Consider the following 23,345-nt stretch of genomic DNA (forward strand, 5'->3'; position numbering starts at 1 on the left):
TAAGTCTCCTCTGATTGTAGGTTATAAAAACACTGTGGCTTGGGACTTCCGTGGTGGCGCAGTGGTTGGGAGTCCGCCTGCCAGTGCAGGGGACACGAGTTCGATCCCTGGTCCAGGAGGATCCCACATGCCGTGGAGTAGCTGAGCCCGTGCGCCACAACTACTGAGCCTGCGCTCTAGAGCCCGTGCTCAACAAGAGAAGCCACCGCAATGAGAAGCCCGCGCACCGCAACGAAGAGTAGCCCCCGCTCGCCGCGATTAGAGAAAGCCCACGTGCAGCAACGAAGACCCAACACAGCCAATAAATAAATAAGTAAATAAATAAATAAATGTTCCTTTAAAAAAAACCAAAACAAAACAAAACAACCACTTTAGCTTCTGATTCTCTCTCAGATCACTGATTCTGTGGGAGGATGGCAGCCTGAAGAGGCCCACATGGTGAGGAACTGAGGCCAACAGCCCTGTGAGTGAGCTTTCTTGGGAGGATCCTTCAGCCCCAGTCAAGCCTTCAGATGACTGCAGCGCTGGCTGACATCTTGACAGCAATCTCACGATCATCTCTGAGCCAGAATTACCCAGCTAAGCCACTCCTTGACTTTAGGCTCTCAGAATCTACATGAGATAATAAATATTTGTTGTTTTAAGCTGCCAAGTTCAGGGTGATTTTTTATGTAGCAACAAATAAGACCGGGGCTTAGGTTATCTTTCCCTATGGTCCCACATAATTTATTACTCAAGACTGCAATCACTCATTCATGTGTCTGACTCCTCTGGTGAAACTTTTCTGCTTTGGGGGAAGGAATCCAGTTGACTGTCAACCTCCGTACCTAGAAATAGTGCTTAGCACATAGTAGGTCTCAATAAATGTCATTGAACAAATGAATAAAGTGAAATGAGATAACGGACATGGTTTCAGACCACATCACGATTACTGCTCGCTAAAGAATAAGTCAGCACAGGTCAAGTTGGGTTATTCTCTCGAATTGTCAGAAATTCATACTGAACATTCATTTCCTCTCTTCTATTGTTACTGGCCTCCCTACCATCCTCCCAAATAACTCACAAGTCAAGTTCTATTCTTCTGTCACCACCACGGAGATCTTGGAACGGTAATCTGGGGTCTGAGGAAGGAGCAGGACTCAGAGGAGAGAATGAATGCTTCGGTGGTTTCCTCCCAATTCGAAGTGAGAAAGAAGAATTTCTACGATCCCCCAGACACAGGAGACACTCCGCAGAGGAGACTGCTCAAGGTGTGGGATATAGAGTTAAACTAGACCAAGGGACAAAGCAAAATTAAGGGTGGGACATGGGGCTTTTAGATTTTTTTTTTTTTAAGGAACTTTTAAAAATGTTTGTTAAGAAGAGGCTAAAAGTTCACTTACTGCTCTAAGTGGTGTGGTGTCTGGTTACAAATGTTCTAGGACAGGCACTTCTACTTCAAGACCCAGCCCTGCCCCCCCTAGGAGAGCCACATTAAAACCCTCCCTCCCCCTCCCCCCAAGCCATACCTCTCTAACTGGCAGAACATACATGGGAGGTTTTCAAAGAACCCCTGGATGGCTCTGAAGTCCCATCAGGCACTAACTCTCAGAATCTGTTGATAAAGTCTTAATTAAACACTATGAAAAGACCAAAAAGCCTTTAGTTCGAAAGGAATAAACCTGCAGTGCAGTGCATGATAACAGAGATCCCATTTTAGGGCAGGTGGAACCTTCCCAGTGTGCTGAGAAACCACATCATTTGGGGGAACATGATCAGGCTAATTTAAATACCTTTTCCTCTTTTTTTTTCCCACATGCTCAGGCATGTGGGTGGGGGGAAGCATCTTCTATCGCGTGATCACTTCCCATGCAGAACATTTTGGGGGGAAATAAACAGCACTCAGCTTGGTATTGTGCGTGGAGTCCTGAGCATGGAGCAGGATGGTTTGATTTCAGATCTCTCCTCTGTTATTTCTAATTGTTTAACCACAGGCAGTTAGCTTTTTTGAGTCTCAGTTTTTTTAATCTGTAAAGTGAAGACACTAGTAATTACCCACTAGCACTCACTAAAAACATGTTAGCTGAATCTGAATAGGGTTCTCAAGGCCAAAAGAAATACAAAAGCTGCAAGTGGAACTTGGGAATGCTTGATTAAATCTAAGGCCTGCAGAAAAAAGTAAATCATAGGATGCCTACCAGCTTGGGATGTTGTGCTGCGATTTCCAAAGGTCATTTCATATCTTCTAGGATACATAAACACAGCATGGCCCACAAGAGCCACAAAATGGTACTTCCATCGACAATGTCAAGCTCAGTCTTTTGTTTCTACATTTTCAAGAGAATATTAATAAAACTTAGAATATGCTGGTAAAAGCCGCTAAAATGGAGACAACATTGCCAATGATTTGCCAAAGTTAATAGGCCTAGAATCCTATTTGGTCCAAGAGTCTGAGTTTCTACTATTTCCATCTTTATCCAGTTACTGAAGTGTTCACTTCGGTCTACTTGGCACTTACGGTTATCATTAGGAAAACTACCTCTTTGACGTATTCACACAGGCCCTCTCAGAAGTCTAGTGAGGCCCATGCCATGTCCAGGTTTCATAAGAGCTAGACATAATTCTAAAAATGGAGATACACGGGAGCATAATTGGACACCAAAAGGCCAAAAAACTTGTTTGCCTTTTGCCCTCCCCCACCTTTGTTTTCAAATTCATTTCATAGTTGAGCTGATAATTTTACTTCTGGGTACCTCAGTTTCCTCATCTGTAAAATGGGGTTTTTATCTGATGGGTCACTTAAGAGGATTAAATGAATTAGTATATACAAAGCTCTTCAAAGTGTGACTGACACAGAGTGTATGCTAGTAAATGAGGGCTGTTATTCTAATGATCAACATTAATTTTTAAGGGAAGTGGCTTTTATGTAAACGTTTGAGAAGATTTCAAGCATGGTCCTCATTCACTAAAATCTGAAATATTTACAAGTATATAAATACTAGGTCCCCTTTGATCTTGGCCCTCCCAGGCTAAATGTTTCTCTGGAGGCCTTCTCTCATCAGCCTTGTACAGTTCCCCCTACACACTGCCAGGCAAGTCAAATCAAATGGTCGTTCTATTCGTTTTTCATGGCTGAGTAATAAATTACCACAAAGTTAGTGGCTTAAAATAATACACACTTATTATCCCACAGTTTACGTGGGTCGGGACTCTGAGCACGGCTTGCATTGGTCCTCTGCTTAGGAGCCCACAAGGCTGAAATCAAGTTGTCGCCCAGGCAGCATTCTCATGGGAAGGCTTGACCAGGGAACAATCTGCTTCCAAGCTCATTTAGGCTGTTGACAGAATTCATTTTCTTGCAGTTGTAGGACTGAGGGCCCTAGTTCCTTGCTGGCTGTTGGCTGGAGACTGCCCTCAGCTCCCAAATGCCACCCATAGTTGCTTGCCGCGTGGGCTTTGCCCACATAGCCACTGGCTTCACTAAGCCAGCATGCAGAGTCTCTGGGGGCATGTTCGCCAGCCAGATGGAGTCTTATAAAACATGACATAATCACGTGAATGGCATCCCACCACCTTTACTATATTCTGTTGATGAGAAGACAGTCACAGGCCCTGCCCACACTCAGAGGGAGACAACTACACAAAGCATGAGCGGAGGAGGCCACCTTCGAGGTTTTCCACCACTGCCCCAGAGGGGAAAGGCCGGGCCCAACTTCCGTTTAAATTCCCCAATTCATTTTCTGCTCCGACCACAGAGGTCAGACAAGGTCTTATAGTCTGTTAATTAGAAGGATGAAAGGTAGGGAAGGCAAGGGAAAGTAGAAAGAATGGAGTTTAAGAGGAAGTCAAAGAAGAGACAGCTACTCTCTCCATGTAAACTGTGGAAGTGGTGATGTCAATGTCCAAAAACAGCCCCTTAAATTCCCAGAGTCCCTCCAAGATGGCTTCGGGGAAGGCAATCTGAGTAGGCACCTGAGGTGTTTGAGGTCCAGGCCTAAGTCAGCCATCCTTGGACCTATTGGAGTCATAAGGATGGAAACTGGCCCCTGACCATGAACAAAACTGTTTGCTGTGTGGATTAAAGGGAAGATACTTTTGACCTTCTTTAAATCCATAAAGGATTATTATCAAGACACAATCCAATTATTCTCTATGTCTTCTGAGGGGGAAATGGGGGAAATGGGCTCCAATTTCAGCAAGAAGAAATCTGTATAGACCTAAGGAGAAAAGTCTTAACAGTAATGATGATTAATCGCTGAAACAGGCTATAAAAAGAAGCTATAAAATATCTGTCTCCTGAGTTGGAAAAAAAATAGGCTAGACACCTATCTAGATGGTGGTCCAAAGGCAGTGAAGGAGATGGTCCAGACCTTTCCTTATGCACATGGTAACACCTTAAAAATAAACACTTAGTAATGTCTTAGTCATTTCGGGATGCTATAAACTAGACTGAGTGGTTTATAAAGAACAGAAATTTATTTCTCAGTTTTGGAGGCTTGGAAGCCCAAAGTCAAGGTGTTGGCAGATTTGGTGTCTGGTTAGAGTTTGATTCTTAGTTCTTAGATGGTTACCTTCTCTCTGTGTCCTCACAGGGCTGAAGGGGCAAGAGAGTTTTCTAGGGTTTCTTTTATAAGGGCACTAATCCCATTCGTGTGGGCTCCACCTTCATGGCTCCACCTAATCATCTCCCAATGGCCACACCTCCTCACACCATCACTTTGGGGATTAGGTTTCCACATATGAATTTAGAGGGGAACGTTCAGTCTACAGCAGTTAAATAAATCGAAGTCTGTTTGTTGCCCTTGATGACCCACCTGATAACAGTATTTTAAAAACTGAGATCTTGGGACCAACTGTGTCAATGTCATCCGAGGTGCTGTTTAAAATGCCAATTCCTAGGTCCATCTAAAGATGTAATGAGTTAAAATCTCTTGTGGTGGGGCCTGGGCATTTGCTTTTTTAACAAGTGCCCCAGGAAGTGTTGATGTACAAATTAAAGTCTGTGAACCACTGTAAATGAAATATAATCCATATCAGAAGTTGAATTCCTTCATTCCAATATCCTTATCCCTACACCACCACCCCCAACCCTAAATTTCAAAGGCACAAATATTGTGTCCTCCTTCGAGCAGCCAAAAAGCATCCCATAGCCCCCGGACTTCCATCCCTAAATGCGGTCAAGCAACCAAACTACGTGGACATAGGCAATGCTGCTGCCATGCTGGTTCCCCAGGGAAGTTACGTAATAGGTCTCTGGCACATAACGTGCTTACTAGAGTTACAAACGAACCCTATCTCCACCTCTCCAGGAGACCTGTGTCCTGAGCAAAACCACAAGAATATGTCTGCCGCTCACAGCCCAGGGTAGGGAGCAGGGGCATGCTTGGAAAAGCGTGTGTCGTTTGCTGCACGGAAACTCGGGGAGCACCATCCTACTCAGGGTGCAGCTGTAGTCTGAACTCTGCCTCTACATACTGTACTTGAATTTTGCAGGACCCTATTAGGGTCCCCAGAAGAGCTCTCATGTGAAGTCCAAGAAATCTGAGGAAAACGTGGAGCTTACATGATGGACTAATTTCATTTCAATAAAATTCCCATATTACATTCAATGCGCCTGGCTATATTAAGTTTTGTCATAAACACTGGGAATACTTCCAAATTTAGGCTTGCACAATTATTTTTATTGGTGCGTTAACTAAAAATGGTATATGCATAAGTCAGAGTGTACATTTGACTTCATCTGGGGAGCCAAAATGAGCTTTAGTTTGATTTATAGTCATTTTACCCCTGTAAATGAGATACAGGAAATCGGGGTTAGAGTTTCTGATCACAGCATTCCTAAACCCTCCGCGGGTTCCATCCCCAGCTCTGCCATGTATCTAATGAATTTAAATTCCAAATGTCTATCGGCAGCCCACAAAGTCACCAAACAAAGAGGCTGGCTTACTTTCAGACCCAGAGCCATCCAAACTGGTCAAAAAAAAATAGAGGTTTGTTGCACTAAAGTGAGACTGGGGAGCTCTTGGTGCTTTGAAAGGTTTTAATTGCGATGGAAAAAATCCTTTCAAAGATTTTTTCCCTTAACATGGGCCCCTTGGAAACTTTTCATAGGGGAACTGTAAAATATTTATACAGCTAGCAGCACTGTTGAAAAAAAAAAAAGCAAGCAAGAAAGAAACATAGCGCTGAATGAGAAGCAGACTTGAAGTGAGCCCTGCAGATTCAGGCGATCCAGAGAGGGAGGTTCCTGTGATTTCAACCCCTGGAAAACAGAATTAATCCCTCCCAGCCAGGCCCACAGACAGGGTCGACATTTTGAAATTCTTCATTTTGGAACAAGGGGCCCTACATTCTCATTTTGCACCACTTCCTCCACAGTATGGGGCTGGCCCTGCTCACAGAACTTTCCCAGGATTGCTGTTTTCAGACATGGCAGTATGGTTGTCCCTTCCCTTCTCTGTTGGCTTCTCTTTTGCTTTCCCTCTTCTGCAGGAACCTACAACTCTGATGCTCCCCTTTGCCTGTCCTTAGTGGCATCAGCTACACTTCCCATCGGTTTGTTTGGCTGGCAGACATTCTGCCTGTACAGCTTCATCACCCCAGGACATAGAAGGCGAACAATCTATATCAGAGTCCTAGAAAACATGGCACTGTCCTTGTGAATGGGCCAAATACTGGAGAATTTGAGAGTTGAAAGGAACCGTGGTGATCTCACTACATAGAATAAATTTAGTCCTGGAAAGAGGCAGGAAATTTCCCAAGGCTACTTTGTTTAGTAATATCAGGTTAGGGACATGGCTAGCTCATTCTACAACATCTGTGAAAAGGGGTTAACAGGGACAGTTAGAGTCCCCAAACAGCCCCCAAACTCATGCGAACTCCTGCTTCAGTATTTTCTCTAAGTTTTAATCAACAGCGACATTATTAAAGAGAGGGCTGAAAAGAAAATTGCTTTCTCCACAACAACTTCCCAAATATTTTCGTTCCCTCCCACACACACCTTATCTTTTACTGGTGAGGATACGTGGTAGTTTAAAAAACAAAAAACCAATAGATGTAAATCGCATGGCCTCTTCATGGCTCCAGCCTACCATCAATGCTAACAACCCAGTAACCTATGGAAAGGAGGAGAAGAATCCAAGGGCTCAAAAAACCCACAAAGTAGATAATTAACACCAGAGAAATCAAGATTTGGCTACATTCCGGTAGCTAAAGTACTAAGGGGCAGGATGAGACATGGTCCTGAAACTTTCTAACAGGTGACAATGGGTTACAGAATTACCACAGCCTCGCCAATCAGAAGGGACCCTCTTGTCTCAAGGCTGACTTAATTGCCATAATTCAATTAACATGCTTCCACTAATTATATAAGCTTTTAAATGACAGTTCAACAGCAGCACCACTGAGAGTAAGCCAACTTTTTTCATTTTTAACTTAATTTTAAATGAACTATAAGTAAATTGCATTGATTTCTTTTCCACATCCTGCCTGCAACTGTTTTGTTGCAGAACTAGCACATAATTTTAAAACTCTTGATCTTATGTAAAAGAGGCATTTAATACCACATGAAATAATGGTAGTATACATAAATATAGAGAAGTAAGCTTTTTCTTTCCTCCCTCCCTCCCTCCCTCTCTTCCTTCCTTCCTTCCTCCCTCCCTCCTTCCCTTCCTTTTTCTTCATAGATGACAGTTCTAACCAGATGTTAAATGAGATAAGTAGCAGTCACACCAACGGAAAGAACATTTACTTTCCAAATGCTTGACCTAGAAACGGTGTCTTATACATGTCAAGAAATATTTGTTAACTTCATATAAATATTAATTATTGGATGAGATGCTTTGGACATGATAGAAAAAAGTTGAAAAGGCATCAAAGCCCTGGTCCCTGATCTCAAGAGTATAGACATGACTTCAGGAGATAATACGTAAGTATATGAACATAACAGGTCATTCAAAACCTAGCTGGAATTTAAGATACTAAAGGAATGCATAGCATATAGTATATACTAAAAATATAAAAGGAATGTAATGGATACTAAGAGGAATACATACTATAAGTATAAAAATGGTAAATCAGATTACCTCTTCCACTGAGGAAGATAAGAAGATGGGCTATCAATAATAGTTAGCATATCTACATATGTAGATATGATATGAGATATGAGATCTCTACATATGAGAGTTGACAAATGTAAATTGCCTGCTACAAACCAGTGGACAGTGGATTTATCACAACTGGAAACATTTCAGCAAAGCAAAGGATGCCATACTAGGATTGGGCAGGTGCTAATTTGCATAGCAGCACAGATTCATTTTTTAAAAAATAATTTTTACTGAAGTATTGTTGATCTACAATGTTGTGTTAGTTTCAGGTGTGCAGCAAAGTGATTCAGATTATATATATATATATATATATATATATATATATATATAAATATACATATTCTTTTTTAGATTCCTTTCCCTTATAGGTTATTACAAAATATTGAGTATAGTTTTAGCACATATTCATTTTGAGATACCTTTAGAGGTGACATCCAACAAAAGTATATATTCTTTGCACCAAACCATACCCAGTTTTTGTATCTTTTCATGATTTTTGATTGAGTAAAAAAAATATACAGATATGTCAGAATTTTTATAGCTATTTAAGACTCTAAAGTCAGTTAATCACAGAAGAATTAGAAGTAACATTTTTTTTTCCTGAAGGTTATTTATTCCACTTTTCTACTTAGCACTTCATTTTATTCAGATCAAAATTTTCTCTTATGTGTTTTCAACTTAATAATGTTACAGGAAGTATGAAAAGTATAGGAAAACTCATATTCCCATTAATGTTATCAGATAAACTGGCTGGTGTCAGCTCAGTTAGTTGAAAAATCAAAAGAGACATTTTAAAATTTAGGTAGCTACCATGCTATGCAGGGTTATGACGGCAAAGGAGACCTTGGCCCATGAGGATGGGACTAACCCCTAACCACCTTCAGGTCAGACTAACCATCACTTCCTTGTGGAAACTGTCACTTCCTCCCCACCCAGACATGAGGCCTCTAGGTATTGGCTACTTTTCCCTATAGAACACCGAACACTTGAAATTGATTAATTTCAAGCAATCATTGAGTGTTAGCTCTTCCCAATAGGCCATGATCTCCCTGACGGTCAGTAGAACCTGTTTGCTCACCACCATATTTCCAGTCTGGCATGTATTCTAAAAAGTCTCCTGTAAACATTCTTAGGGAGTAAGAAAAAGAAAGTAAAGCTCCTTCCTAATTCTGCTAAGGTCCATGTATTCATTGTGCACCTTTCAATTGCACCTGATAAACATCCAGCTTGAACTACTTTAAAATTTAAAAGTCAGTAAGGCTTATAGGCCAATAGGTTCTTAAAACCGAAAAAGTATTTGCTAAAATTGAAGGGAGGGGAGGCTGGTAGGCACATTAAGCAATGATGCTCACAGAGTCTCCCAGCCTGGTCTGGAAGCAGCAGAGGCGTTTCCACAGTTCTGGATTCTCAACAACAGTAGTCTTGGTATGGATGGCTTTTATTTTATTTATTAAAGAGCCATAGGGATTCATGGCAACTCAAATTACCACTCCTATCTCTAACGACTCTTTCCTGAGGAACAAGTATGCCCGAAGAACAATAGCAATTTTACAAATTAATTCAAAGGGTGCTACCAATATAACTACTTTTGATTGATTGACTTAGAAAATAGAAAATAATGCATATATCATGTTTTGTACTTAGAAAATAACGTAGAAAATAGAAAATAACGCACGTATCATGTTTTGTACTTAGAAAATAGAAAATAACGTAGAAAATAGAAAATAACGCACATATCATGTTTTGTACTTAGAAAACAGAAAATAACGTAGAAAATAAAAAATAACGCACGTATCATGTTTTGTACTTAGAAAATAGAAAATAACGTAGAAAATTGAAAATAACGCATATATCATGTTTTGTTTTGAGGAAGACTGAGAGAGCAGGAGTGGCAATAGGGTTAGGAGCAAAAAGTGTTCTAACTTCATTCTTTCTCTTTTTTTTTTTTTTTTTTTTTTTTGCGGTACGCGGGCCTCTCACTGTTGTGGCCTCTCCCACTGTGGAGCAGAGGCTCCGGACACGCAGCCTCAGCGGCCTGTGGGATCTTTGCGGATCAGGGCACGAACCCGTGTTCCCTGCATCGGCAGGGGGACTCAACCACTGCGCCACCAGGCAAGCCCTGCTCTAACCTCATTCTTAAGGATGCTTTATTGCTCCTCTACATGAAAGCACAGAGTGGCCAGTAATATCTGATTCTTCTGGGGCCCTGGAACTCCCTACTGTTTTCCTGTGTGCTCATGGTGTTTTCTCACACTGAAGCTACTCGTGTAAATCAATCCTGCTTACACAGAGATGTGTATGATGAGACGGATTTTTTTCTTTATGAGTTATACTTTCAGCCCACATGTGGCTGCACATGAAATATCAAATTTTCCCCCCTTTTTCACTTTGCGTGTCGAGTCAGGCCTCTCCTCTGTTTACACAAGGTCAGAAGAAAAGTTTGAGGAAGGTAAAAGGGTCGCTGGGCCCATTATCCCAGCGGTCTATGGTTTTCTCTTGCCATCTCCTCTCATCCATCATTGTCCCCCCCCAAGGAACTCATCTGTATCCCCTGAGATTTGGTTATTTTTCCTACATAATGCTCCTTTTAGGGAACCTATTTTAAGATCATTAAGTTCTCTGCAAAGCAGTTTTGCCAGAACTTTCCCGTTGATCCCAATTTTCTGTCTACTCAGATTCTGTTTTCTCTGTTGAGGCCGTGCAGGGAATATTCTTTCTGATTGTGGGGAATGGTACAGTAATCTTACACCATATATATTTTTATACTGAAAGTCATAAGATCTTTATTTTGCATTCCTTAACCATGAGCCGTCATCCATTTCCCATCCATCACAAGGGCAACTCAGGCCGGCTTGCTTCTCTACCAGAGAGTTCCTGGGAATTAAGTCCTTCTACCTCTCATTTTGGAATAAATGGGGTTATGCTTGTTTGTTTATTTTGGTATAAACGCTTATAATTTCTAGCATCTCCAACTGTCTAATTCCAGGTATTTCATGCTTCTAACACTGGTGTCACAGCTCTTTTCATTAAAAATAAGCACAGGGTTTGAGAGAGTAGAGAGAGGGCCCAGTTAGGAAACAAGAAATAGAGACACAATTGCCTTAACACTTTGCTGACTTAAGGTGGGATGGAGGGATAGAGGTATTCACTGATTCTGGGGACAAAGAATGTCAGCGTCTTTCATCCCTATATTCTGCAGGACACTGTTTCCAGAAGATGTGAAAAACAGTGCTCCATGGTCAAATAACTTTGGGAAACTACGTGTTCCCAGAACACGTATATTAAGGGCTCTGATGGTTTCCCATTAAACAAACCTATTTAACCTTATTTAGCTCAGCATCCCCTAAATTTATTTGAGCTTGAAACACTTGTCACAGTTTACCCAGAGGTGACCTGAAGAATGACATTCCTTGGACTACCCAATTAGAAGACAGAGAAATACAATTCTATTATCTTACAACTGATATGCTCTTGGTAGATATTAAAGACATGAATTTAATTTCTTCTTTTTTATTATTTTTTAATTTATTATTATTTTTTGCATTACATGGGCCTCTCACTGTTGTGGCCTCTCCCACTGCAGAGCACAGGCTCCAGACGCACAGGCTCAGCGGCCATGGCTCACAGGCCCAGCCGCTCCACGGCATGTGGGATCTTCCCGGGCCGGGGCACGAACCCGTGTCCCCTGCATCGGCAGGCGGACTCTCAACCACTGTGCCACCAGGGAAGCCCTAATTTCCTTCTTAAATCATTGCTTCACTGCATCTCTCAGAGACTTGAGCCAAGGGGCTTATTGACTCAGAGGCCGATCTCTGAGGGTAGGTTCTTGGCATCTTGAGTGAGATAATGGGCAGGAGAGACAGGTATTATAGAGAGGGAAAGGATTTTTTAAAATTCCTTTACCTCCACGTTGACCTATCTGGGGGTTAGGTTTGATGGCCTGGGTAGAATTTTACCTAAGGGACATCTAGGTAAGAAGAAGAGGTGGAGAAGGGAAGTCCACTCTTCCAGGTCTGCCAGCATTGGGGGGATAATTAGAGAGAGAGGATGAAGGGTGAACTGATCAGGTCTGTTCCAATTTCCTCTCATGAGCCTTTGGACTAGAGATGAGGGAGAAGACTGGGTAAATATGGAGGGCTCACGTCCCTGATCCCTACCTAGGAGACACGGTGTTTAGTCTGTGGTGTGGACAGGCAGAGTATCTGAAATGAATTTTATTGCTCTGCTCTAGGTTTTTGAATGACATAGATGACCCACCAATTCCCATAGTACTCAGATGAACTGAGACTCAGTGAGTCTTCCATGGGGCCAGATAGGTCACATGGCAGAGGTTTAAAGGGATCCTCAGCGCCCGAGAGAGCCAGGTTGTGGCTGAGTCAGCCAGGAAGGGCCACGAGAACCTGACCAAGGTGAAAGGAGCCAGAACACAAGGTTCGCCACCATTGCCTTCAGCACCTGCCCCAGCAGGAATAGAGGGAAAAACAGGGATGCTGTGTGGTCTATGACCCCCTCCCTGAACCCCCAAAATATCACATGAGCCCTGCGACCTGCCCCAACCATGCACCTGAGGCCACCGTGTAGAGAATTTGGGGGAAAGGGGCAGAAATAATGAAGACTGAGCTTTAGCTATAGGGAATATTTACATCTGGGGATTGGACTAAAATTTAAACTGAATTGGGCAGTTATTTCCTGCCTTTCTACCCATAGGGTGGGGCTTATAAGAAAGGCCAGATTGATAATAAGCAATATAAAGAGACTACATTTTCTTTGCACATCTGGATTTTAGTGTGATTGAAATTTCAGATATTGCTACATGCTTTTTCTGTGCATATATTCACAAAAGCTTATCTCAGGGCACCTAATCCCCAGTTTTACGTCAAACTGCAGGATTGCCATAACGTGTCAAAAGCTTATTGTGTGGAACCGTAATATTGGTTTGCTTGGCTGTCCGTCTTATTGCACCATGAGCTACTTCACTGCAGAGGCCTTATTTCATTCATTTTCCCCCAACACATAGAATAACACCTTAATAGAACAGATATTCAATAAGTGTTAGTTGAAATGAATGAATGAGTGAAAGAATGAAAGAAAAATGCTCAGCCTCTGCATCTCAGTTTGTTTCTCTACAGGGGGGAATCTCACCTGTGTATTCCTTTCTTTTAATTGAAGTATAGTTGATTTACAATGTTGTGTTAATTTCTGCTGTACAGCAAAGGGATTCAGTTATACATATATATATACAGTTTTTATATTCTTTTCCATTATGGTTTATCACAGTATATTGAATATAGTTCCCTGTGCTATACAGTAGCCTCTATGTTCATAGCAGCACTACTCACAATAGCCAAGACATGGAAGCAACCTAAATGTCCACTGACAGATAAATGGATAAAGAAGATGTGGTACATATACACAATGGAATACTACTGAGCCATAAAAAAGAACAAAATAATGCCATTTGCAGCAACATGAATGGACTTAGAGATTATCATACTAAGTGAAGACAGACAAAGACAAATACCATATGATCACTTATATCTGGAATCTAAATACAACATAAATGAACCTATCTATAAAACAGAAACAGACTCATAGACATAGAGAACAGACTTGTGGTTGCAGGAGGTGGGGTGTGGGAGAGGGGTGGATTGGGAGTTTGGGGTTAGCAGATGCAAACTATTATATACAAAATGGGTAAACCTGTGTATCCTGTATGATAACAGGAAGAAAAATGAGCTTCCTTGGAGAGTTTGGTAGCAGCCATGTTTCTGTATAGGCACAACATCCTTTCTTCTTTTCTTTATCTCTTTCATCTGTTTTCAACGGCTTACTTTCTTTTCCCTTTGCTTTTCTTCCCTGGGAATGCTTTGGAGATGAAGGTGATACTGGGTGGGAGGATGGAGGAGTGGTCTTGTCTGGGAGTGTTCCCAAATCCTCCTGAACTGTGACTCAGGAAGAATTTTAAATTTATATGACCAAAAAAAAATTTATATGACAATTTTGGGCTTAAAGGAAAAAGAGAGTCTTCTGTTCATAGTATGATAACCTTGCTAATCTCTAAATGACTTTCCTGTCGCTGCCTTCATCTTGTACCCTCCCCTCCTCTACCACCATAATCTCTGTAAGTCAGATACAGGCTGCATGTCTTGTTTATATGGCTTCTGTACCTCCTCTGTGTTCCCACGAGGCTTTATGGTGACACGTTCTGATGGAGTGTAATCAAATTTATGCCTATTTTCTCCTTTAGATTGCAAGCTCATTCAGAGCTTGCTTTGTCTTCATTATTGCATCTCCATGTTTTACAGTATGGGCATTTAGTATATGTTTGCTAAGTGATTAAACTAGATAGCTTATGATTCCTTAAAAGCAGGAAAAAGAAAAACTTACTTTCCAATGCGTATAGACCTTTCTATTTCCCGGCTGCTTCATCAAGCCTAGCAGATGTCATAGACTGTCCACCCTTGCCCTCACCACTCCTCTAGCTGAAAAGATGCTTGCGTATTTCAGGGAGTGCCCAGGAGGAAAATTAGAATTAAGTCCATTTTTTATCTTTTTGCTTGACTGCTTTTATATGTGCCCTGTCCTGGGAGCCTCCTAGAGTTCCTAAAGATGCAGAACTCCCAAGTTGCTAAATGGCGCTGGGCTCCCTTCAAGACTCACTGCATTAGAGCTGGGCTGACACCCAAGAAAGATGGGAACAAGGTTCCCTCATTTCTGCTTATGCCCTTCCCACAAAAACCGGAAGAGATGAGTGTATTGGTAGCTTTCTCTGTAAGAATCCTTGACCCCTTTTGGGTCTCAGTGCCAAAGGGAAGCTTTCTCTAGACTCCCAACTAGGGACTAAAGATCTATGTGTACTGGTATCATACCTGTGGCTTTCCTTTTCAGAACCTTATCATGCTGCATTGCAAGAGCCAGTTGACTTATCTGTTTCTTCCATTACCCCGAAAGCTCCATGAAGACAAAGATACTGTCTATTTTGTATACTCTTACCATCTGTTTACCTATCATTATATCTGGCATATAATAATAGTAATAATTTAGCAATTATGATAATAATAATAGTTACAGGGAATACTGTACTTTTTCTGAACCAGACAGTCTTCTAAGTGCTCTACCTATACTAGATCATTCGCGCCTCACAACAACCCTTTGAGGGAGATACATATGGATAAGCGGAGGCACAAAGAAGCTTAGTAACTTGTCGAAGGTCACCTCGCAAGTAAAGGGTAGAATTGGAATTTCAACATATGAATCTGCTTCCACAGCTCATGTGCTTTACCACCAGACCACTCCAGGACACTCACTCGATTACATGGTACTGTACTCTACGTTGAAACTCTGGGTAATGGGCTCATTTGTGGAAGCAAATGTAGTCAGACTGGCCTGAGGACACCACTTGCAGGGCCCTGAGGGGACTCCCAGCATGTCAGGGAGCACAGAGTTTATGAAAGGAGCAGGGAGTGTGAACAGGACGTAGGAGTATAGAAGAGTAGATGGTTCAAGAACCTGGAGGAAAGTCAGGGGCACAATTAGAGGCTCATATAAGTGGGGGGTTTGAAGGAGACAGAGTTAGGTCTAAAGGAGATTTTTGAATAAATTTCTACGTTAGGCAGTCTCTAGAATTCCCATACCACCTCTTCTAGAAAACCTTCAGTAAGGATCTACATTATGTTTTAAATTTGGCTCTCTTTAAGTGAGACCCCTCACGAAAGCTGGGAGTCTTACTACATGGAGTTCCAGAATTGACTCCGCTTTTATAAGCAGTCTGTGAGGTGTGTGAGTTCATTGCTATAGCCTCAACCTTGTCTTTGCATCTCTTGGGGGAAGAATGAGGAGAAATGGTGATGGTTGGCACTTGAAACCAGCTGTATTTAGGATTTCTGAACAAGTTCACTCTTGTTTTGGAGTTTGGGATACATGTATTCACGAAACTGCGAAAGGGAAAGAGGGGAGGAAAGGATGAGATGGTGCGGAAATAAGAATAAGAGAAAGTGAGGGAGGATGTAGGAAAACCCGCGTCTTTGATTTGTATTGTGTGATTTCTGAAACTGCTCCAGCCTCGATAAATCTACAGGAGTTATGTGGCTTCATTAATCACATTTTCTTTTGAAATGGAATTTTCTGCCTCGGAGCCTTTGAACGTTGACGTCCAAATACAACATATTCTTTTAAAATCACCTCTGGATAAAGGCAACACTGTTGGGGTAATTCCCCCAGATTGTAGGCGGAATCTGTTTGGTCCTCAGATCTTGATGATAATATGCTGAAAATAGAACTTCCCTTCAGAGAACAGAAGAATTCTGGTATGATTAGGATCCCAGTTGCAGACACCCTGAGCCAGGAGACCGTGGAGAGAGAAAAAAAAGAAAGAAAGAAAAAAAAAAGGCCCCTTGTCTTTGATGACTAACAACAAGCAGCGCCATCTAGTGGCAACTCATGTTTATCTTGGAGTCGGCTTGACCTTGACCTCCCCGCCTAGCTCTTTGCTCATTATCAAACAAGCAGGAGAACAGAAGTTCATCTTTCCAGTGGCAACGTGATCTGAAATCTGATGGAAGGGCTTAGGTGAAGACACGAGAGTGTTAAAATTGCTGCCGACCAGAGGTTGCATGCAAGGCATGTTTTTTGGTTTGTTTTTGGAGGGGTTGACTTTCGAATGCTGGTAAGTCCACAAAAGCGACAGAGAACAAAATTTGTGTTCTCTGGAATCCTTCCCTTCACTGTCACCATCCCCGGGAGTCACACCAGATATGCATCACCTTATCTAACCCTCATATTCCCCCTGTTTTGCTAATCAACCGAAGCACAAAGTGGTCAGGTGCAAAGTCAAGCTGTCAGAGCAGCAGAGGTGGGATTTGAACCCCCATCTGCCTAGAAAAGCTTTCGCTCTGATTCAGCTTTTGTGGGAATTTTCCTCCGCCAGTCAGTTCCCTGGAAGGCCCACGTTTCCAGGCCTTTGCCACGGATCTTCAGCCTTTCAGGGTGATGTGATTGAGATAAGTCACAGCACCGTAGAACAGGCAGGGGCACCAGAAAGGTGTCTCACGCTTCCTCTCGGCTGAGCTACGGAGAGCAGAAACAGCCCACACGTCGTCTCTCAGGGCTCGGATCCTGTGGGTGAGGTTGCTGCACCTGATGGTGGACACGTGCTCTCTCGCTGCCAGTCACCACCAGCTGCCACTCCAATGAGCTAGGCCACCTCCTGCCTCCACTGTGGGGATGGCAGCCACACCTCCAGCCATCATTTCTGCCCCACACTGCTCCCTTAAAGTGAATTCCATCCGTTCGGATGTGGTTCTAAGAAACCATTTTCTATGTATTAGTGTATTTTTATTGCACAAAACCAAACTTTACCTTCTTTATAATTAGGGACTAGATAGATATTGATTTTGAAATAATGAAGTACTCGTTTGATTACCAATTTACTTGAGGCTTTTCAATGGATGACTTGATCAGAAAAATAAATGTTAATTTATTTATGAAAGCTCACTAAAGTATGGAATAGAACATAGTGGAATATAAACTCTCTTCAATTCAACAGGTTAATGATGGAGATTAAGAAAACAGGTCTGGCCTACTCTAGGCTCTCTTAGAGAGCAAGAGAGAGGCATTCAGCTAAAGCCATAAGCTTATGGTAATAAAGCAAGCATATGTAGCTCTGAAGTTTTAATTTAGCTACTCCATTACAGTTACACAGGTAAAATGTTTTACTTGAGCAAACTCTGTAGGCCACTGCAGCTACACCAACATAAGGGACATAAAGTAATAGGTTATACAGAGAATTAAGACTTCCTCTTGCTATTTTAGTTGATGCCTAAGAAAAGACGACAAAGGAGGTTTCCTGACTTTTCAATAAGCAAATTATTTTACAATTTGAATAAACAAATGTAAGCGATAACAATGTCCTTGATTGGTGAGAGCTACAGCTGCCAAAGCCATGTGATCAAAACAAGGATTCTGTTATACTCTAATGTTTCATCCATAATGTTAAAAAGTTGTCAGGGAGTCTAGTTTGTGAATGACTTACTTTTGCCCTGAAATCCTTTATAGTTGACATTTTGGAGAGACATTTTCTGAAGGATTAGATCAGAGTCACTCTGATTTTCCATCAGCAGGTATTGGCTTTGGTATAAAATGCAGGCAGTGTGAGCATGGAAGTAACAATGGGGTCTGTTGAGATATCTGTAAAATGCTTTTTAAAAAACTAAAAGCACATATTGTCTCGAAGTTAATATAATTAAAAATTAGAATTAATTTCCTCTGATAACTCAGGCTTTAACATTTCTGAAAACCAACCTGATATGGGTTTTAGAACTAAAACTCAATCTTTTTCAACATCAGCAAGAAGTAAAGATAGGAAACCCAATGTCAACAAACTCTCTGTTGATGAAAACAACCCCTGATTTTTATGACCCTCGGTCATGGTGACCATGTAAAGAGGGGTGAACCAGGATGGCAAACTTGAATAAAGATCTGGTCACTTAGTGGACTCTGACGTGTGCTACCCCTGGTTTAGCGTCTACACCATCACTTTTTAAAATGTCTGAAACCATGGCGAGGACCCTGTTTCTTAATGGAAATCTCACTCTAGAGGTTCTACCCATGGCGGCCGGGTGGAGGAGGAGGACACCACGTGGCCCTGAATGAATAAGAATAAATATTATTTGTTGCAACCCTACTAGGTGCCAGTGTTGCATTTGTATTACGAGCCTCGGTACTAAGTGTTTTTTGTTTATGTGTTTGTACATTCCTCTTTTAATTCTTGCATTAACTCCCTCCTCTTTATTTATGTGAATCTGAGAGCTTAGGTAACTTGCCCAAGTTCAAGTAGATTTTTGCCTGCAGAGTCAGAAGACTTTGTGCTCTCTCCTGGCCAGGCTGGGAAAGTAGTCACCAAGGGCAAGAAAGCACCCGCACCCTTTGGGTGACACAGAGCAGGGAGAACATGACGTGCTCGCTTGCTCAAGCAGTTCCTCCGACTATGTCCCTAAGCTCCAAGTTGAGTCCACAAAACTGTCATATTCTGAAACCCTCCACTATCCGCCCCCCAACTGCTTTGCTTGTTTCACAAGGTAATAGAGATGTTAATAGTTTGGGAACTGAACTCATGGCTTTGTGGAAATAGACAGCCACCAAATGGTGCAGTGGGAATGCAGTGGGAAAATAGTGAGGTGGTCCCAGGGCTGGCAATTCCCTCACTTTGGGACTGGCCTTAAGACAAGGCAAGGGCACTCTCTGCGCTACATGACTCTGTCCCCATGGACATCACTGATTGGCCCAGTAATGGACTCCTGACCCAAACCAGGCCAATCAGATCTCTCCCCAGAATTTTTTGAATAGTACTTAAGGGGCTTTCCTGCAGGCAGCAATGCTGTAAATGTAAAGATCAGGAATTGCTGCTGGTTGCCATGTTTCCTGCCATGTAGAAGTTAGTTTGAAAATGTAAGGCCAGACACTATCAAAATCTTAGAGGAAAACATAGGCAGACCACTCTATGACATAAATCACAGCAAGATCCTTTTTGACCCACCTCCTAGAGAAATGGAAATAAAAACAAAAAGAAATAAATGGGACCTAATGAAACTTCAAAGTTTTTGCACAGCAAAGGAAACCATAAACAAGATGAAAAGACAACCCTCAGAATGGGAGAAGATACTTGCAAATGAAGCAATCCTGACAAAGGATTAATCTCCAGAATTTACAAGCTGCTCATACAGCTCAATATCAAAAAAACAAACAACCCAATCCAAAAATGGGCAGAAGACCTAAGTAGACATTTCTCCAAAGAAGATACACAGATTGCCAACAAACACATGAAAGGATGCTCAATGTCACTAATCATTAGAGAAATGCAAATCAAAACTGCAATGAGGTATCACCTCACACTGGTCAGAATGGCCATCATCAAAAAATCTACAAACAATAAATGCTGGAGAGGGTGTGGAGGAAAGGGAACCCTCTTGCACTGTTGGTGGGAATGTAAATTGATACAGCCACTATGGAGAACAGTATGGAGGTTCCTTAAAAAACTAAAACTAGAACTACCATACAACCCAGCAATCCCACTACTGGGTATATACCCTGAGAAAACCATAATTCAAAAAGAGTCATGTACCACAATGTTCATTGCAGCTCTATTTACAATAGCCAGGACATGGAAGCAACCTAAGTGTCCATCGACAGATGAATGGATAAAGAAGATGTGGCACATATATACAATGGAATATTACTCAGCCATAAAAAGAAACGAAATTGAGTTATTTGTAGTGATGTGGATGGACCTAGAATCTGTCATACAGAGTGAAGTAAGTCAGAAAGAGAAAAACAAATACCGCATGCTAACACATATATATGGAAACTAAAAAAAAAAGGTTCTGAAGAACCTAGGGGCAGGACAGGAATAAAGATGCAGACGTAGAGAATGGACTTGAGGACACGGGGATGGGGAAGGGTAAGCTGAGACGAAGTGAGAGAGTGGCATGGACATATATGCACTACCAAATGTAAAATAGATAGCTAGTGGGAAGCAGCCACATAGCACACGGAGATTAGCTCGGTGTTTTGTGACCACCTAGAGGGGTGGGATGGGGAGTGTGGGACGGAGGGAGGGAGACGCAAGAGGGAAGAGATATGGGGGCATATGTATAACTGATTCACTTTGTTATAAAGCAGAAACTAACACTCCATTGTAAAGCAATTATACTCCAAAAAAGATGTTAAAAAAAAAAAAAAAAGTAAAACGTAATACCAACCTAGCAGATGTCCATCTCAAGTGGCCCACTGTTTTCCCTACTTTCCTTTGTAATGCGTTCGGTTTTAGTTTGCCTGGTGAATCTTATATCAAAATGTGTGAAAATCGCAACGTTGTCCTTTTGGGATAAACAAAGGAAAGAAATAAAAGTAACATTGAAGGGAGAAAAAAAAAGAAGTTAGTTTGAGAGAATAAAGACAACATTCAGAAAGAAATGTGGGATGAGATGGAGAGGTGTGTCTTGATCATCTTTAATAACCTGGTTCCTATTGTTTCTGAAGGCCCCTTGTACCTGTGCCTGGATCTATGCCTCTCTTTAAATCAGTACATGTTGTGTTTCTGTCACTTGCAACCACTGGATTCTGGCTGACACAATCTCCTTCCTCAAATGATTAATTCATTGCATTTTCAGTCTCCTAACAGAATACAAAAAGCCTTGGGTTGGGCTTATTTTTTAAGCTGTTTTAAATTAAAGAACAATTGCAGTTCAGCTGTCTTCTTAGAAGCATTATTAGTACCAGCCAGCTGAGGAGGTCTTGCAGACTTGAGGCAGAGGCCAGGCGAGGCCCTTTGGAGATAGGAAGGCAGAATTTGTGAGAAATACGAGGCTGAGGGGTGGGATGGGGAGGTTTAGAGAATAAACCACAGGAAGAAGAGACCTCAGAGTGGAAAATGGTTTTGGAAGTGAGTCGTGGAAGAAACAATAAATAGACATATATATATATATATATATATATATTTTTTTTACTTCATGACAGTCTGAGGCCAATCTTTCTGAGCCCCTAATCAAATAGAAATGGCTCTTTTTTTTTTTGGAAGAGAGGGGCGATATTCATTGCAATTTTTCTAGAATATTATTTCTAAGAATTCACTGACTCTGGAATTTCTAAGAATTCACTGACTCTGGTCCTACCCTCAGCATATATTTTTCTTTGAAATTGTTTTTAGTGTTACATAAATGACAAACATGAGTTTTTGCTCAGTCATCCATAAAATAGGGCCTACAGGCCTTAAGCACCTTCTAGTGATCCTTCATTTAAAACATGGCGGACTATAATTTTAGAGCAGTAAACCTCATTATAACATACTTATATTTGACATTTTCAGGCTGTATTGTTCACGTTTTTCAGTCCTGGAGAAAGGCCCATTAAAGCTGTGTTCCTCACATTAGTTCAACATTTAGCCATTTATAACACAAACCCCAGTCTTTTGGAAAATGTCAATTAAAAAGTTCCACCATATATGGACATTATTTATTGCTTGAGCCCCATTGTCTACTTATAATATGCCCTTTATCAGACCCAAATGCCCACTTCATAGAATTTCGTTTTGAGCAACAACTGACTTCTTACATTATCCAATGAGGCAGGAAAGTTAAATTACAGCCAGTTCATATCATAGAAACAAAACGTTTCCTGCAATTACTGATAAGGGACAGTTCATTTTCTCTCTGTCATCCTGAAAAAAACCTCCTAACAACAATTCATGCCTGGTTAAGCAGGATTTCCACATCTCCCGCTGACATCTTTCCAAATAATTCAGGGTTGTTATTACTGTACAGCCCTGGCAAGGCTCAAAAGCAAGCAGACTTGACGAGTCTGCTCAAAGCAGAGCTTAAGTAGTTGTAATTAATAATAATTACATGTCCACTACACTCCAGTTTTATCATATTATCCCGTCAAGGCAAATAAAATAACCCACATACAACACGCTTGCAACAGGATTCAGGCATTAATGAAGCCACTCTGCATATGTCATCTCTCTGAAGTTTAAAATATTTGTAGCAGTTTCTGTTTTATTGATTTTTATTATTCTATGCCTGGTTGCAAAATGTTGTTGGATGGGCTACAGCTTGGGACCTGCGCTATTCTCTTCCAAAAGCCTTCTCCTCTCCTGCCGTGACTCGGATTCGAACCGAGGTTGCTGCGGCCACAACGCAGAGTACTAACCACTATACGATCACGGCGAGCTACAGGGGAGCTGAGCGCCAGGAGTCCTTTAAGAGTCACTGTGATATTAAAATCTGTGGAAACACTGCCATCTATTGCCTAAAGATGTACATTTTCTTAATATTGGCAAAGAGGAGCAGTGTTTCAGTAATCTCCAGTTATTTAAAGGAACAATAACAAAGTGTCTGAACATGAAACTAATATTGTCTCCTTGGCTGACGGGCGCAATTGTATTACGTAAGATTCACTGGAGTCACCGTCAGGAAACGATAATCTAAGTAACAAGGCTGAGAGAACCCAGCCTGTTCACTCAAGCTTCCTACTTTTAACCAATAATGAATATAGATTTCCCACCCCGAACTGCCACCACCAATTACACTGCATCAAATGACACATGAACCTGAGCCTCTTTTGTGGTTTCTCCACTGCTAGCCTTATTTCCATGTGCTTAGGCAGCAGAGACATAAAAAATATGGCAAGAACAAAGTGGACTGAGGACTGGAGAGAATCAGGGAGGCTTGTTCTGCCCTATTAGAGGAAGCCGGGGTGAGCACACCC

At 41.6% G+C, this 23,345-nt stretch overlaps 1 non-coding gene across 1 annotated transcript; it reads right to left on the reverse strand.

Annotated features, from left to right (window-relative positions):
- Nucleotides 1-22,732: 22,732 nt before the first annotated feature.
- On the reverse strand, nt 22,733-22,804 carry TRNAH-GUG (transfer RNA histidin (anticodon GUG)). The gene has a single exon. It is a non-coding gene; the product is annotated as a tRNA-His (tRNA).
- Between the last annotated feature and the right edge of the window lie 541 nt (nt 22,805-23,345).

This window comes from Delphinus delphis, chromosome 6, assembly GCF_949987515.2.
Source record: "Delphinus delphis chromosome 6, mDelDel1.2, whole genome shotgun sequence".
Taxonomy (NCBI): Eukaryota; Metazoa; Chordata; class Mammalia; order Artiodactyla; family Delphinidae; genus Delphinus; species Delphinus delphis.